Below are 15,893 nucleotides of genomic sequence, written 5' to 3'. Positions count from 1 at the left end.
CCGCTCGGGTCGTGGCCCATATAACAGCGCAAGCACAAGAAACGTCTGCAGGAGATGAGGAGAGGAGACGAGACGAGACGAGACGAGACGACTAAAGAATAACTTTATGATTACATATCGAAGTAGGAATTGTACACCGCTACACAACAACAGGCGCTGACGTATTTCAGAACACATCTGCCGATTCGTACTGTTTTGTCGTTTTCAAAGACTTCCTGGCGAACTTGGTTAGCACATTCTCCCTCAAACTGAGACATTTACTGCAATTTCGTACTTTATGGTCATTACAGTAGTTTAAAATGCTTAAGCAAGAATCTTAGTCACAAGACAACGGTGGTATGGAAAGAGGGCGGTATAAAAAAAAAAAAGTAAATGATGGGGAGCCAACAGCACGTGGTGTTCCCAGGCGGTCACCCATCCAAGTACTAACCACGCCCGATGTTGCTTAACTTCGGTGATCGGACGAGAACCGGTGTACTCAACATGGTATGGCCGTTGGCGCCCATATAATGTTGGCGCATGGCAGAATTCGCATTCGGTTCTTATCCCAACACACACAAAATCTTACTTTTCGGTCGAAAGCAGCCGCATTTTTTTTTTTTATTGACAATTCGTCACGTTAGCGCGAACGCAATCCTGAGTTCCAAAACTTATGAGCCGGAAGGACGTGCTTCGTGTTTTTTTTTTTTTTTGTGAGCTTTATAAATTTATTTATTAACATTACATCGTTACAAGCTAACAACTTTACAACATAAAACACGAACAGAATTGTAATTGTAAGCACTTCCTTCCGCAATCCGACGTGCCAGCAGAGCGACTGCCGAACTAGCGGGCGCGCCGCCGTGTGTGTGAGACGCGCAGCTTCTCGTTGCACCTCCTGTCATCCGCTTGGCGCGTGCAGCCTTCGACACTCGCGGAAGACGCATCTTGTCCCTGGTGTCCAGCGCAGGAGGGCTGGCGCGCGGCCGACCGGCGTAGGGCCTGTGCGGGGTGTGGCACAGTCTTGTTGGAGGGCGCCACTGCTGGCGATGTGAGCTTCCTCGCCTCGCCTCGCCTCGCCTCAGACGAGGTGTTTGCGTAATTTGCAGTGCATTCGCACCATTCCTATCCCTGTCCCTGTATCCGTCCCGACTTGTCCCGACTTTGCTCGACTGCCGCTCGCTGCCGCTCGGGTCGTGGCCCATATAACAGCGCAAGCACAAGAAACGTCTGCAGGAGATGAGGAGAGGAGACGAGACGAGACGAGACGAGACGACTAAAGAATAACTTTATGATTACATATCGAAGTAGGAATTGTACACCGCTACACAACAACAGGCGCTGACGTATTTCAGAACACATCTGCCGATTCGTACTGTTTTGTCGTTTTCAAAGACTTCCTGGCGAACTTGGTTAGCACATTCTCCCTCAAACTGAGACATTTACTGCAATTTCGTACTTTATGGTCATTACAGTAGTTTAAAATGCTTAAGCAAGAATCTTAGTCACAAGACAACGGTGGTATGGAAAGAGGGCGGTATAAAAAAAAAAAAGTAAATGATGGGGAGCCAACAGCACGTGGTGTTCCCAGGCGGTCACCCATCCAAGTACTAACCACGCCCGATGTTGCTTAACTTCGGTGATCGGACGAGAACCGGTGTACTCAACATGGTATGGCCGTTGGCGCCCATATAATGTTGGCGCATGGCAGAATTCGCATTCGGTTCTTATCCCAACACACACAAAATCTTACTTTTCGGTCGAAAGCAGCCGCATTTTTTTTTTTTATTGACAATTCGTCACGTTAGCGCGAACGCAATCCTGAGTTCCAAAACTTATGAGCCGGAAGGACGTGCTTCGTGTTTTTTTTTTTTTTTGTGAGCTTTATAAATTTATTTATTAACATTACATCGTTACAAGCTAACAACTTTACAACATAAAACACGAACAGAATTGTAATTGTAAGCACTTCCTTCCGCAATCCGACGTGCCAGCAGAGCGACTGCCGAACTAGCGGGCGCGCCGCCGTGTGTGTGAGACGCGCAGCTTCTCGTTGCACCTCCTGTCATCCGCTTGGCGCGTGCAGCCTTCGACACTCGCGGAAGACGCATCTTGTCCCTGGTGTCCAGCGCAGGAGGGCTGGCGCGCGGCCGACCGGCGTAGGGCCTGTGCGGGGTGTGGCACAGTCTTGTTGGAGGGCGCCACTGCTGGCGATGTGAGCTTCCTCGCCTCGCCTCGCCTCGCCTCAGACGAGGTGTTTGCGTAATTTGCAGTGCATTCGCACCATTCCTATCCCTGTCCCTGTATCCGTCCCGACTTGTCCCGACTTTGCTCGACTGCCGCTCGCTGCCGCTCGGGTCGTGGCCCATATAACAGCGCAAGCACAAGAAACGTCTGCAGGAGATGAGGAGAGGAGACGAGACGAGACGAGACGAGACGACTAAAGAATAACTTTATGATTACATATCGAAGTAGGAATTGTACACCGCTACACAACAACAGGCGCTGACGTATTTCAGAACACATCTGCCGATTCGTACTGTTTTGTCGTTTTCAAAGACTTCCTGGCGAACTTGGTTAGCACATTCTCCCTCAAACTGAGACATTTACTGCAATTTCGTACTTTATGGTCATTACAGTAGTTTAAAATGCTTAAGCAAGAATCTTAGTCACAAGACAACGGTGGTATGGAAAGAGGGCGGTATAAAAAAAAAAAAGTAAATGATGGGGAGCCAACAGCACGTGGTGTTCCCAGGCGGTCACCCATCCAAGTACTAACCACGCCCGATGTTGCTTAACTTCGGTGATCGGACGAGAACTTTTTTTTTTTTTTTTTTTTTTTTTTTTTTTCATTCTCCCTCAAACTGAGATATTTACTGCAATTTCGCACCTTATGGTCATTACAGTAGATTAAAATACTTAAGCAAGAATCTTTGTCACAACAGAACGGTGGTATGGAAAGAAGGCGGTATAAAAAAAAAAAAAAAAAAAAAAACGTAAATGAAAGGGAGCCAACAGCACGTGGTGTTCCCAGGTGGTCACCCATCCAAGTACTAACCACGCCCGATGTTGCTTAACTTCGGTGATCGGACGAGAACTTTTTTTTTTTTTTTTTTTTTTTCTTTTAACTTTTTTCCTTTTTTTGTGGCGCCCTCCCAACCCGAGAAACGTGGAATAACGGAAAGAGTGGTGTGTCGTACTCCCTTGAATAATGTGTGACAGAGCATTTATATATATATATATTTTTTTTTTTTTTTTTTTTTTTTTGTTGAAAAAAAAACTAAATATACTTTCTTGGAAGATCAGGCCAGGGTGGCTACGGAGGCAAAGCAGGCAGGGGTCGCAATCCGAGGCCTGGCCACAGTGTCTCCGGCGCCCTCCCAACCCGAGAAACGTGGAATAACGGAACGTAAGGAAGAAATCACGAAGACGCGAAACACAAATGAAAAACCATGCTCGGAGGACAATAACCACAATTCGGCAGCGGTAGCCCACCGCCGCCAGAGTAAGGCAAAGAAAGGGACTCTCAAAAAACAACCACACTAAACATTGCCAAATATGTCTGGCGCACGGGAATGGCGAAGTCTACGCAATTCCGGCAGCAGCAAACATATTTCGTCGTCTCGAGAAGCTTGAGAAGCTTGTTTTCCGTGCCCAGAAGGCAACCATTACAAACACAAAATATCTGGAAGCACCGTTCCAAAGTTCAGGGACAAGTCAACGACGGTCCAGAAATAGTCACAAAAATGAAGTAAGTGTCAGCAATAGGGAACAAACGTCAAATCCAGGAGAGAAGACTAATAGGGAGAATCCTAAGGACAACCGTTCAAAATGGCGGGAGGAAAGTCGAGCCGGTGAGACAAATTGACTGTCAGACATCAAGAAAATAGATACATATACATCATTCCGCATGTCCCGCCAAAAGGTACAGTGGAAATGGAAGTACATAATCATGGCAGGAGAGAAATATTTAAAGTGGTAAAGGCGGTCCGTAAAGCGACATCTAAAAATCGGGCATAATGGGAAACACACTTCGGATTCTGTTTCTCCCGTCCATAATAGTCCCAAAGATATGTCAAGAACTGCAAGCGATCCGTGAGTCGGAGAGAGAAAATCGCATGTGCGGCATGTGCGGCAATCCACACGGTAGCGTTTCTCTTGGTTGCAGGATACGGCCGCCAGTCGGGAACCAGGATATACAAGGGCTGCACGGCACGCGGGGTAGTCCTATTAATCAACGCCAACATCGCACAGGTGGCATCCCACACCTCTTTAAACTGGGGGCACACAAATCGGTGTTCGATCGTGTCTTCAGCCGCGCACCGCCCACAGAGGCCACTCGGGAGGAGATTGATCGCGTGGAGTTTCGCATTCGTGGCAACGGTGCGATTCACAACTTTATACCAGGTGTCCCGAACATCGGATGTCAACAACGGACTGGAAATATTGGACCACACCGTCCGCCAATCGTACTGCGGCAGCCGCAACTCCCATTTGTTAGTCGGCGGAGTTCCACGGAGGGCCTCTGCGATCGCGCGGACGTTACCCCGGCGCCGGTCGTCACCTATCAGATAGCTCGTGTGAAGGAAATACTGGCGAACGAAATTCAATTGATACGGGATAGCCTGGACAGAGACAGGCGCGCGGAGAGAAGCTGGGCGGTAAAGATCGAAGAGTGCAGACGTGGGGCACTGCCCGGCAGTGGCGATCACACAGTTGGTCCGGTGGAGCAAAAGAGCAGCACACTTGGAAGGAAAATCGACCATACCGAGGCCGCCTCTGTCCGGCGGGAGCGTACAAACATTGTAGGCGACTTTAAAAATTGCGCCTCGCCAGACCAGCCAAGAAACAGCATGCTTGATGGCCCGTTCGATCTCCTTCGGCACCGGCAAAACTTGAGCCAAGTACCAGGCCTTGGCCAACATCTGGGTATTAACAATCGAAACCCTCTCCAGCAATGATAAATTTCGTTTGGCGGCAGCCTGAGTCGCCGCCCGAACAGAATATAACACCGCGCGCCAATTTAACACCGTCATCCGTTGTACATTTGGAGTCATCTGGATCCCAAGAATCTTATGCCGCAACTGTACGGTATACCAATCACGACGGACATCTCTCATGGTCACAGTAAGCGGCAGTAAGATGGACTTACGGGGGTTGACAACCGCACCCGATGCCGTTTCAAACTGTTGAAGGAGGAGACGGAGCGCATCAATATCGTCGGGGCGTTGGATAAAAACCCCCAAATCATCAGCATACGCCCGACAGACAAGCGAACCCGCACCAAACGGTACACCGTGGCAAACAGCCGTTATTTTGCGGAGTAGAGGATCCAAGGCTAAGACGAATAATCCCATGGAAAGTGGGCACCCTTGGCGAACGGACCTGTTCAGCCTGAGGACATCACTGGCCTGGCCATGAAAAAGGATTCGGGAAGTAGCCGATTTCAAAAGGTTGGATATCACATGCGTGAATTTGAAACCAAACCCGAACTTAGTCATGACCCGCCGCAAGTACTCGTGACTGATTCTGTCGAACGCGTTGTGAAAATCAATGGAGAGTATCGCAGCTCGGCCGCCACGGCTGGATGCGGCAGAAGCGATACATTCACGATACGCGAGGACAGCGTCATAAATATTCCGTCCAGGTACGGCACACGATTGAGATGGGCTAATGACGGACTTCAACGCCGGCCGCAGACGGTGTGAAAAGCAGCGCGCAACGATTTTATAATCGGCGTTTAATAAAGTAATCGGCCGTAAAGTCACCGCACTTGGGGTGCCAGTTGTTTTCGGGACGAGGACGATGAGCCCCTCTAAAAATTCGTCCGGCACATCGAGGCCGTTATGGATTTCATTGACCATGGCAACGAAAATGTCAGTGAAAAGGCCGGAAAATTTAACATAAAATTCAACAGGAATTCCGTCATTGCCAGGGGCTTTTCCCTTCGGGCTAGCCTGAACAGCGGCAGAAACATCATCAGCTGTAAAACGCTCATTTAAAAGAAGTCTATCCTGAGGCGTTAAAATGGAAGGCAGATCACGTAAAAATGTCTGCAAGGAGGCGTCATTCAAAGGTTGAAATTGAAAGAGACGAGAATAGTGATCGTAAATTTCGTCCTGAATCACCCGTCGATCTGAAGTCTTAAGGCCGTCACGCGTAATCCAGTCCTTGAATAAAAGTTTTTCACGCCGCAGACGGGCTCGTCGTAAATGATACAAGGAAAGTGGTTCCTTCAACGTAGGATCGAAAGGCCTGCTGCGGACAACAGAGCCCTGTGCCTTGCGATACAGATGGTTTAAAATCTTCGCTTTAATCTTCCGTAACGTGGGAAGTAGCTCAGGGCGGTCGGTAACCCGAGTAATTAAATCCCGTAAACAATCGCGATAAAAATCGACCGTCATCATGTCCCAATGGGCCTTGTCACGACAGTAATTGATAAGCAAACTACGAATGGCCGGTTTAGCGTGACGGAGCCACCAATCGACAGTAGAACTCGCCTGCGGGCGGCGCTGAAGAAGTTGGCGCCACAACAAATGCACCTGTTCGACAAGACTGACGTCATCCAAAACACTAACATTGAATTTCCAATAGGAGCGCGTACGTTCCGGGCGAACGTACGGGACATTAAAAGCACACAAATAACCACAATGATCCGAAAAAGCGACGGGAGCAACTTCTGCCTGCAAGATGGAAGCAGTAAGATCCGGCGAGATATAAATTCTGTCCAATCTGCTATGCCCAGTAGGATAAAAATAAGTAAAACCTGCAGCAGTCGGACTAAAACGAAGCCACGTGTCCTTAAATTTGTAAATGTCAACTAAATTTTGCAGTGCAAGACACTTATTCGCCGTCGGCTCCTGGTCGGCGTCACGTAAAACACAATTAAAATCGCCACCGAAGATGATCCGTCGGTGGTTTCGATGGAAAAGCTGACATACATCATGAGCGAAAAAGGTATTCCTCAGACGTTTATTATCAGTTCCAGAGGGGGCATACACGTTAACAAAAAATATGTCGCAGATTACACACGCCACCCCTCGTCCATCCGGTAAAATTGCTATGTTGTTATACTCTAAACCGGGCATGATTAAAATCGCCGTACCAAATCCTACTTCCGGATCAATATTAAGAATAACATTAAACGCAGTAAGATGCGGGACAACGTCAGCTGTAAGTTCTTGAAGGAAAATCACATCACAACAAGCAGATTGCAAAAAGTGTAAAAGGGCGTCAATTTTACGGGCACTGCGAATTCTATTGACATTAAGTGTCAGGACGCGCAACTGGTGGAAGGCACGCGTCAGGGTGGACTCTTTCACTTAAGCAAAACTAGAAAAAATTATCCTCCTCCGCATCTTCAGACCACTGCATGGTGTCCGAAGGAACAGGTGGGGCATCCGGGACGGCCCGGGAAGCGGGGGTGGCGGGCACCGACACAGGTGGACCGTGCACAAAAGGTGCGTCGCGACGCTCTTGGACCAAGGAATCCGTTAGTCCCTCAACGGCCTGTTCGAAGGAAACGCCGTCGCCCTCAGTGGGCGCCGTTTTCGAACGTTTCTTAGACCGCCTACGCTTTGGTTTGGGATCGGCAGGGGCGGACTGGGTGGAAACTTGGGACACCTCACTTTCTGCGCTGCTAGCATCCGCCTCGCCAGAAGTGGACAGGCCCGGTTGTGACTGCAATTTCCGCTTGTCTGTCGGTGGGGCGGGGACGGAAATCGGCCGGGGAGACTCGACCAACATTTCAGAAGACTCCCCAACAGGCACGTCCGGAACACTTACGGCTGGCAAATCAGCAATACTGACCTCGCGAGGGGTGAGTTCGGCAGGTAAACTTTGTTCCGACACAACCGGGAGCACGACAACTGTCGGCGGAGTCACATGATCGGACACAGCAGCCACAGCCGCAGGAGCGGCAGAAGCCTGTCGGTCGGTCGGGGCGACTGAGGGGGGTCCAACCAACGCGCCTGCATACGTAGTGTTGTCAACAGCTTCGCGCGGCAGCTGTACCGGCCTGCGTAAAGTGCAAGTTTGTCGCAAATGATCTGTTTTGCCACACACTGAGCACGTCTGCGGCTGCCCACTATAGCTAAGGAAAGCTCGCGTGCCAGCAATGATCAGATACGAGGGTATATGTTTCTTTAAATCTACACGTACTGTCCGAACACCACTCAAAACCCGGTACCTAAAACCTGCAGGCCACACATCATTCTCCACACTTAGAACGGTGCCAAATTCGCCAAGTTTACGAGCAATGGCCTCATTGGGGCACTCAAAGGGAACATTATAAACCTTCACATTTCGAATGCCGAAGCCTGCCGGCAGTATCAAAACATCAGACAAAGTACCGTCCACGTGCTTAAATTTCTTAACGCCACCACTGTCAGTAACTAGCGTATCGACACAATCCGCGTTCGGAAGTTTCAAAAAGACAGAGTTTTGAATAAAATCGAGCTGAATGCCGACCAAATCAGATTCGGGAATACGCAATTCGGAAAATATCCATTCGTGAACATCAAAAGGAGACGGTCTAGCCGCGTTCCTATCAAAAACACACTGTACGGAGTTAGCACGATTCATAATAAAGCGTCAATAAACTTACAGGAACTAGTAGAGAAGAGAGAACGCTGCGAGGCGCAGCACCAAACACGCGACGAAGACACCGCCTGCAGCACTCGAAAGTGGCAGCAGGCACGAGCCGAACACACGTCCGGGCTGGCGCGCGGCCGACCGGCGTAGGGCCTGTGCGGGGTGTGGCACAGTCTTGTTGGAGGGCGCCACTGCTGGCGATGTGAGCTTCCTCGCCTCGCCTCGCCTCGCCTCAGACGAGGTGTTTGCGTAATTTGCAGTGCATTCGCACCATTCCTATCCCTGTCCCTGTATCCGTCCCGACTTGTCCCGACTTTGCTCGACTGCCGCTCGCTGCCGCTCGGGTCGTGGCCCATATAACAGCGCAAGCACAAGAAACGTCTGCAGGAGATGAGGAGAGGAGACGAGACGAGACGAGACGAGACGACTAAAGAATAACTTTATGATTACATATCGAAGTAGGAATTGTACACCGCTACACAACAACAGGCGCTGACGTATTTCAGAACACATCTGCCGATTCGTACTGTTTTGTCGTTTTCAAAGACTTCCTGGCGAACTTGGTTAGCACATTCTCCCTCAAACTGAGACATTTACTGCAATTTCGTACTTTATGGTCATTACAGTAGTTTAAAATGCTTAAGCAAGAATCTTAGTCACAAGACAACGGTGGTATGGAAAGAGGGCGGTATAAAAAAAAAAAAGTAAATGATGGGGAGCCAACAGCACGTGGTGTTCCCAGGCGGTCACCCATCCAAGTACTAACCACGCCCGATGTTGCTTAACTTCGGTGATCGGACGAGAACCGGTGTACTCAACATGGTATGGCCGTTGGCGCCCATATAATGTTGGCGCATGGCAGAATTCGCATTCGGTTCTTATCCCAACACACACAAAATCTTACTTTTCGGTCGAAAGCAGCCGCATTTTTTTTTTTTATTGACAATTCGTCACGTTAGCGCGAACGCAATCCTGAGTTCCAAAACTTATGAGCCGGAAGGACGTGCTTCGTGTTTTTTTTTTTTTTTGTGAGCTTTATAAATTTATTTATTAACATTACATCGTTACAAGCTAACAACTTTACAACATAAAACACGAACAGAATTGTAATTGTAAGCACTTCCTTCCGCAATCCGACGTGCCAGCAGAGCGACTGCCGAACTAGCGGGCGCGCCGCCGTGTGTGTGAGACGCGCAGCTTCTCGTTGCACCTCCTGTCATCCGCTTGGCGCGTGCAGCCTTCGACACTCGCGGAAGACGCATCTTGTCCCTGGTGTCCAGCGCAGGAGGGCTGGCGCGCGGCCGACCGGCGTAGGGCCTGTGCGGGGTGTGGCACAGTCTTGTTGGAGGGCGCCACTGCTGGCGATGTGAGCTTCCTCGCCTCGCCTCGCCTCGCCTCAGACGAGGTGTTTGCGTAATTTGCAGTGCATTCGCACCATTCCTATCCCTGTCCCTGTATCCGTCCCGACTTGTCCCGACTTTGCTCGACTGCCGCTCGCTGCCGCTCGGGTCGTGGCCCATATAACAGCGCAAGCACAAGAAACGTCTGCAGGAGATGAGGAGAGGAGACGAGACGAGACGAGACGAGACGACTAAAGAATAACTTTATGATTACATATCGAAGTAGGAATTGTACACCGCTACACAACAACAGGCGCTGACGTATTTCAGAACACATCTGCCGATTCGTACTGTTTTGTCGTTTTCAAAGACTTCCTGGCGAACTTGGTTAGCACATTCTCCCTCAAACTGAGACATTTACTGCAATTTCGTACTTTATGGTCATTACAGTAGTTTAAAATGCTTAAGCAAGAATCTTAGTCACAAGACAACGGTGGTATGGAAAGAGGGCGGTATAAAAAAAAAAAAGTAAATGATGGGGAGCCAACAGCACGTGGTGTTCCCAGGCGGTCACCCATCCAAGTACTAACCACGCCCGATGTTGCTTAACTTCGGTGATCGGACGAGAACCGGTGTACTCAACATGGTATGGCCGTTGGCGCCCATATAATGTTGGCGCATGGCAGAATTCGCATTCGGTTCTTATCCCAACACACACAAAATCTTACTTTTCGGTCGAAAGCAGCCGCATTTTTTTTTTTTATTGACAATTCGTCACGTTAGCGCGAACGCAATCCTGAGTTCCAAAACTTATGAGCCGGAAGGACGTGCTTCGTGTTTTTTTTTTTTTTTGTGAGCTTTATAAATTTATTTATTAACATTACATCGTTACAAGCTAACAACTTTACAACATAAAACACGAACAGAATTGTAATTGTAAGCACTTCCTTCCGCAATCCGACGTGCCAGCAGAGCGACTGCCGAACTAGCGGGCGCGCCGCCGTGTGTGTGAGACGCGCAGCTTCTCGTTGCACCTCCTGTCATCCGCTTGGCGCGTGCAGCCTTCGACACTCGCGGAAGACGCATCTTGTCCCTGGTGTCCAGCGCAGGAGGGCTGGCGCGCGGCCGACCGGCGTAGGGCCTGTGCGGGGTGTGGCACAGTCTTGTTGGAGGGCGCCACTGCTGGCGATGTGAGCTTCCTCGCCTCGCCTCGCCTCGCCTCAGACGAGGTGTTTGCGTAATTTGCAGTGCATTCGCACCATTCCTATCCCTGTCCCTGTATCCGTCCCGACTTGTCCCGACTTTGCTCGACTGCCGCTCGCTGCCGCTCGGGTCGTGGCCCATATAACAGCGCAAGCACAAGAAACGTCTGCAGGAGATGAGGAGAGGAGACGAGACGAGACGAGACGAGACGACTAAAGAATAACTTTATGATTACATATCGAAGTAGGAATTGTACACCGCTACACAACAACAGGCGCTGACGTATTTCAGAACACATCTGCCGATTCGTACTGTTTTGTCGTTTTCAAAGACTTCCTGGCGAACTTGGTTAGCACATTCTCCCTCAAACTGAGACATTTACTGCAATTTCGTACTTTATGGTCATTACAGTAGTTTAAAATGCTTAAGCAAGAATCTTAGTCACAAGACAACGGTGGTATGGAAAGAGGGCGGTATAAAAAAAAAAAAAGTAAATGATGGGGAGCCAACAGCACGTGGTGTTCCCAGGCGGTCACCCATCCAAGTACTAACCACGCCCGATGTTGCTTAACTTCGGTGATCGGACGAGAACCGGTGTACTCAACATGGTATGGCCGTTGGCGCCCATATAATGTTGGCGCATGGCAGAATTCGCATTCGGTTCTTATCCCAACACACACAAAATCTTACTTTTCGGTCGAAAGCAGCCGCATTTTCTTTTTATTGACAATTCGTCACGTTAGCGCGAACGCAATCCTGAGTTCCAAAACTTATGAGCCGGAAGGACGTGCTTCGTGTTTTTTTTTTTTTTTTTTGTGAGCTTTATAAATTTATTTATTAACATTACGTCGTTACAAGCTAACAACTTTACAACATAAAACACGAACAGAATTGTAATTGTAAGCACTTCCTTCCGCAATCCGACGTGCCAGCAGAGCGACTGCCGAACTAGCGGGCGCGCCGCCGTGTGTGTGAGACGCGCAGCTTCTCGTTGCACCTCCTGTCATCCGCTTGGCGCGTGCAGCCTTCGACACTCGCGGAAGACGCATCTTGTCCCTGGTGTCCAGCGCAGGAGGGCTGGCGCGCGGCCGACCGGCGTAGGGCCTGTGCGGGGTGTGGCACAGTCTTGTTGGAGGGCGCCACTGCTGGCGATGTGAGCTTCCTCGCCTCGCCTCGCCTCGCCTCAGACGAGGTGTTTGCGTAATTTGCAGTGCATTCGCACCATTCCTATCCCTGTCCCTGTATCCGTCCCGACTTGTCCCGACTTTGCTCGACTGCCGCTCGCTGCCGCTCGGGTCGTGGCCCATATAACAGCGCAAGCACAAGAAACGTCTGCAGGAGATGAGGAGAGGAGACGAGACGAGACGAGACGAGACGACTAAAGAATAACTTTATGATTACATATCGAAGTAGGAATTGTACACCGCTACACAACAACAGGCGCTGACGTATTTCAGAACACATCTGCCGATTCGTACTGTTTTGTCGTTTTCAAAGACTTCCTGGCGAACTTGGTTAGCACATTCTCCCTCAAACTGAGACATTTACTGCAATTTCGTACTTTATGGTCATTACAGTAGTTTAAAATGCTTAAGCAAGAATCTTAGTCACAAGACAACGGTGGTATGGAAAGAGGGCGGTATAAAAAAAAAAAAGTAAATGATGGGGAGCCAACAGCACGTGGTGTTCCCAGGCGGTCACCCATCCAAGTACTAACCACGCCCGATGTTGCTTAACTTCGGTGATCGGACGAGAACCGGTGTACTCAACATGGTATGGCCGTTGGCGCCCATATAATGTTGGCGCATGGCAGAATTCGCATTCGGTTCTTATCCCAACACACACAAAATCTTACTTTTCGGTCGAAAGCAGCCGCATTTTCTTTTTATTGACAATTCGTCACGTTAGCGCGAACGCAATCCTGAGTTCCAAAACTTATGAGCCGGAAGGACGTGCTTCGTGTTTTTTTTTTTTTTTTTGTGAGCTTTATAAATTTATTTATTAACATTACGTCGTTACAAGCTAACAACTTTACAACATAAAACACGAACAGAATTGTAATTGTAAGCACTTCCTTCCGCAATCCGACGTGCCAGCAGAGCGACTGCCGAACTAGCGGGCGCGCCGCCGTGTGTGTGAGACGCGCAGCTTCTCGTTGCACCTCCTGTCATCCGCTTGGCGCGTGCAGCCTTCGACACTCGCGGAAGACGCATCTTGTCCCTGGTGTCCAGCGCAGGAGGGCTGGCGCGCGGCCGACCGGCGTAGGGCCTGTGCGGGGTGTGGCACAGTCTTGTTGGAGGGCGCCACTGCTGGCGATGTGAGCTTCCTCGCCTCGCCTCGCCTCGCCTCAGACGAGGTGTTTGCGTAATTTGCAGTGCATTCGCACCATTCCTATCCCTGTCCCTGTATCCGTCCCGACTTGTCCCGACTTTGCTCGACTGCCGCTCGCTGCCGCTCGGGTCGTGGCCCATATAACAGCGCAAGCACAAGAAACGTCTGCAGGAGATGAGGAGAGGAGACGAGACGAGACGAGACGAGACGACTAAAGAATAACTTTATGATTACATATCGAAGTAGGAATTGTACACCGCTACACAACAACAGGCGCTGACGTATTTCAGAACACATCTGCCGATTCGTACTGTTTTGTCGTTTTCAAAGACTTCCTGGCGAACTTGGTTAGCACATTCTCCCTCAAACTGAGACATTTACTGCAATTTCGTACTTTATGGTCATTACAGTAGTTTAAAATGCTTAAGCAAGAATCTTAGTCACAAGACAACGGTGGTATGGAAAGAGGGCGGTATAAAAAAAAAAAAGTAAATGATGGGGAGCCAACAGCACGTGGTGTTCCCAGGCGGTCACCCATCCAAGTACTAACCACGCCCGATGTTGCTTAACTTCGGTGATCGGACGAGAACCGGTGTACTCAACATGGTATGGCCGTTGGCGCCCATATAATGTTGGCGCATGGCAGAATTCGCATTCGGTTCTTATCCCAACACACACAAAATCTTACTTTTCGGTCGAAAGCAGCCGCATTTTCTTTTTATTGACAATTCGTCACGTTAGCGCGAACGCAATCCTGAGTTCCAAAACTTATGAGCCGGAAGGACGTGCTTCGTGTTTTTTTTTTTTTTTTTGTGAGCTTTATAAATTTATTTATTAACATTACGTCGTTACAAGCTAACAACTTTACAACATAAAACACGAACAGAATTGTAATTGTAAGCACTTCCTTCCGCAATCCGACGTGCCAGCAGAGCGACTGCCGAACTAGCGGGCGCGCCGCCGTGTGTGTGAGACGCGCAGCTTCTCGTTGCACCTCCTGTCATCCGCTTGGCGCGTGCAGCCTTCGACACTCGCGGAAGACGCATCTTGTCCCTGGTGTCCAGCGCAGGAGGGCTGGCGCGCGGCCGACCGGCGTAGGGCCTGTGCGGGGTGTGGCACAGTCTTGTTGGAGGGCGCCACTGCTGGCGATGTGAGCTTCCTCGCCTCGCCTCGCCTCGCCTCAGACGAGGTGTTTGCGTAATTTGCAGTGCATTCGCACCATTCCTATCCCTGTCCCTGTATCCGTCCCGACTTGTCCCGACTTTGCTCGACTGCCGCTCGCTGCCGCTCGGGTCGTGGCCCATATAACAGCGCAAGCACAAGAAACGTCTGCAGGAGATGAGGAGAGGAGACGAGACGAGACGAGACGAGACGACTAAAGAATAACTTTATGATTACATATCGAAGTAGGAATTGTACACCGCTACACAACAACAGGCGCTGACGTATTTCAGAACACATCTGCCGATTCGTACTGTTTTGTCGTTTTCAAAGACTTCCTGGCGAACTTGGTTAGCACATTCTCCCTCAAACTGAGACATTTACTGCAATTTCGTACTTTATGGTCATTACAGTAGTTTAAAATGCTTAAGCAAGAATCTTAGTCACAAGACAACGGTGGTATGGAAAGAGGGCGGTATAAAAAAAAAAAAGTAAATGATGGGGAGCCAACAGCACGTGGTGTTCCCAGGCGGTCACCCATCCAAGTACTAACCACGCCCGATGTTGCTTAACTTCGGTGATCGGACGAGAACCGGTGTACTCAACATGGTATGGCCGTTGGCGCCCATATAATGTTGGCGCATGGCAGAATTCGCATTCGGTTCTTATCCCAACACACACAAAATCTTACTTTTCGGTCGAAAGCAGCCGCATTTTTTTTTTTTATTGACAATTCGTCACGTTAGCGCGAACGCAATCCTGAGTTCCAAAACTTATGAGCCGGAAGGACGTGCTTCGTGTTTTTTTTTTTTTTTGTGAGCTTTATAAATTTATTTATTAACATTACATCGTTACAAGCTAACAACTTTACAACATAAAACACGAACAGAATTGTAATTGTAAGCACTTCCTTCCGCAATCCGACGTGCCAGCAGAGCGACTGCCGAACTAGCGGGCGCGCCGCCGTGTGTGTGAGACGCGCAGCTTCTCGTTGCACCTCCTGTCATCCGCTTGGCGCGTGCAGCCTTCGACACTCGCGGAAGACGCATCTTGTCCCTGGTGTCCAGCGCAGGAGGGCTGGCGCGCGGCCGACCGGCGTAGGGCCTGTGCGGGGTGTGGCACAGTCTTGTTGGAGGGCGCCACTGCTGGCGATGTGAGCTTCCTCGCCTCGCCTCGCCTCGCCTCAGACGAGGTGTTTGCGTAATTTGCAGTGCATTCGCACCATTCCTATCCCTGTCCCTGTATCCGTCCCGACTTGTCCCGACTTTGCTCGACTGCCGCTCGCTG

The 15,893-nt window shown here is 49.8% G+C and overlaps 8 non-coding genes across 8 annotated transcripts; all 8 read right to left on the bottom strand.

Moving 5' to 3' along the window:
* Positions 1-381: 381 nt before the first annotated feature.
* Positions 382-500, bottom strand: LOC124737236. Its single transcript, XR_007009591.1, has one exon. It is a non-coding gene; the product is annotated as a 5S ribosomal RNA (ribosomal RNA).
* Positions 501-1,545: 1,045 nt separating this feature from the next.
* On the bottom strand, positions 1,546-1,664 carry LOC124737235. The gene has a single exon (XR_007009590.1). It is a non-coding gene; the product is annotated as a 5S ribosomal RNA (ribosomal RNA).
* A 7,624-nt stretch (positions 1,665-9,288) lies between these two features.
* On the bottom strand, positions 9,289-9,407 carry LOC124737234. The gene has a single exon (XR_007009589.1). It is a non-coding gene; the product is annotated as a 5S ribosomal RNA (ribosomal RNA).
* Positions 9,408-10,452: 1,045 nt separating this feature from the next.
* Positions 10,453-10,571, bottom strand: LOC124737233. The gene has a single exon (XR_007009588.1). It is a non-coding gene; the product is annotated as a 5S ribosomal RNA (ribosomal RNA).
* Positions 10,572-11,617: 1,046 nt separating this feature from the next.
* Positions 11,618-11,736, bottom strand: LOC124737232. Its single transcript, XR_007009587.1, has one exon. It is a non-coding gene; the product is annotated as a 5S ribosomal RNA (ribosomal RNA).
* Positions 11,737-12,782: 1,046 nt separating this feature from the next.
* LOC124737231 lies at positions 12,783-12,901 on the bottom strand. Its single transcript, XR_007009586.1, has one exon. It is a non-coding gene; the product is annotated as a 5S ribosomal RNA (ribosomal RNA).
* A 1,045-nt stretch (positions 12,902-13,946) lies between these two features.
* LOC124737229 lies at positions 13,947-14,065 on the bottom strand. Its single transcript, XR_007009585.1, has one exon. It is a non-coding gene; the product is annotated as a 5S ribosomal RNA (ribosomal RNA).
* A 1,045-nt stretch (positions 14,066-15,110) lies between these two features.
* LOC124737227 lies at positions 15,111-15,229 on the bottom strand. Its single transcript, XR_007009583.1, has one exon. It is a non-coding gene; the product is annotated as a 5S ribosomal RNA (ribosomal RNA).
* Positions 15,230-15,893: the final 664 nt, after the last annotated feature.

This window comes from Schistocerca piceifrons, unplaced genomic scaffold (genome assembly GCF_021461385.2).
Source record: "Schistocerca piceifrons isolate TAMUIC-IGC-003096 unplaced genomic scaffold, iqSchPice1.1 HiC_scaffold_1693, whole genome shotgun sequence".
Classification (NCBI taxonomy): domain Eukaryota; kingdom Metazoa; phylum Arthropoda; class Insecta; order Orthoptera; family Acrididae; genus Schistocerca; species Schistocerca piceifrons.
This window is presented reverse-complemented; position numbering and strand designations above follow the sequence as displayed.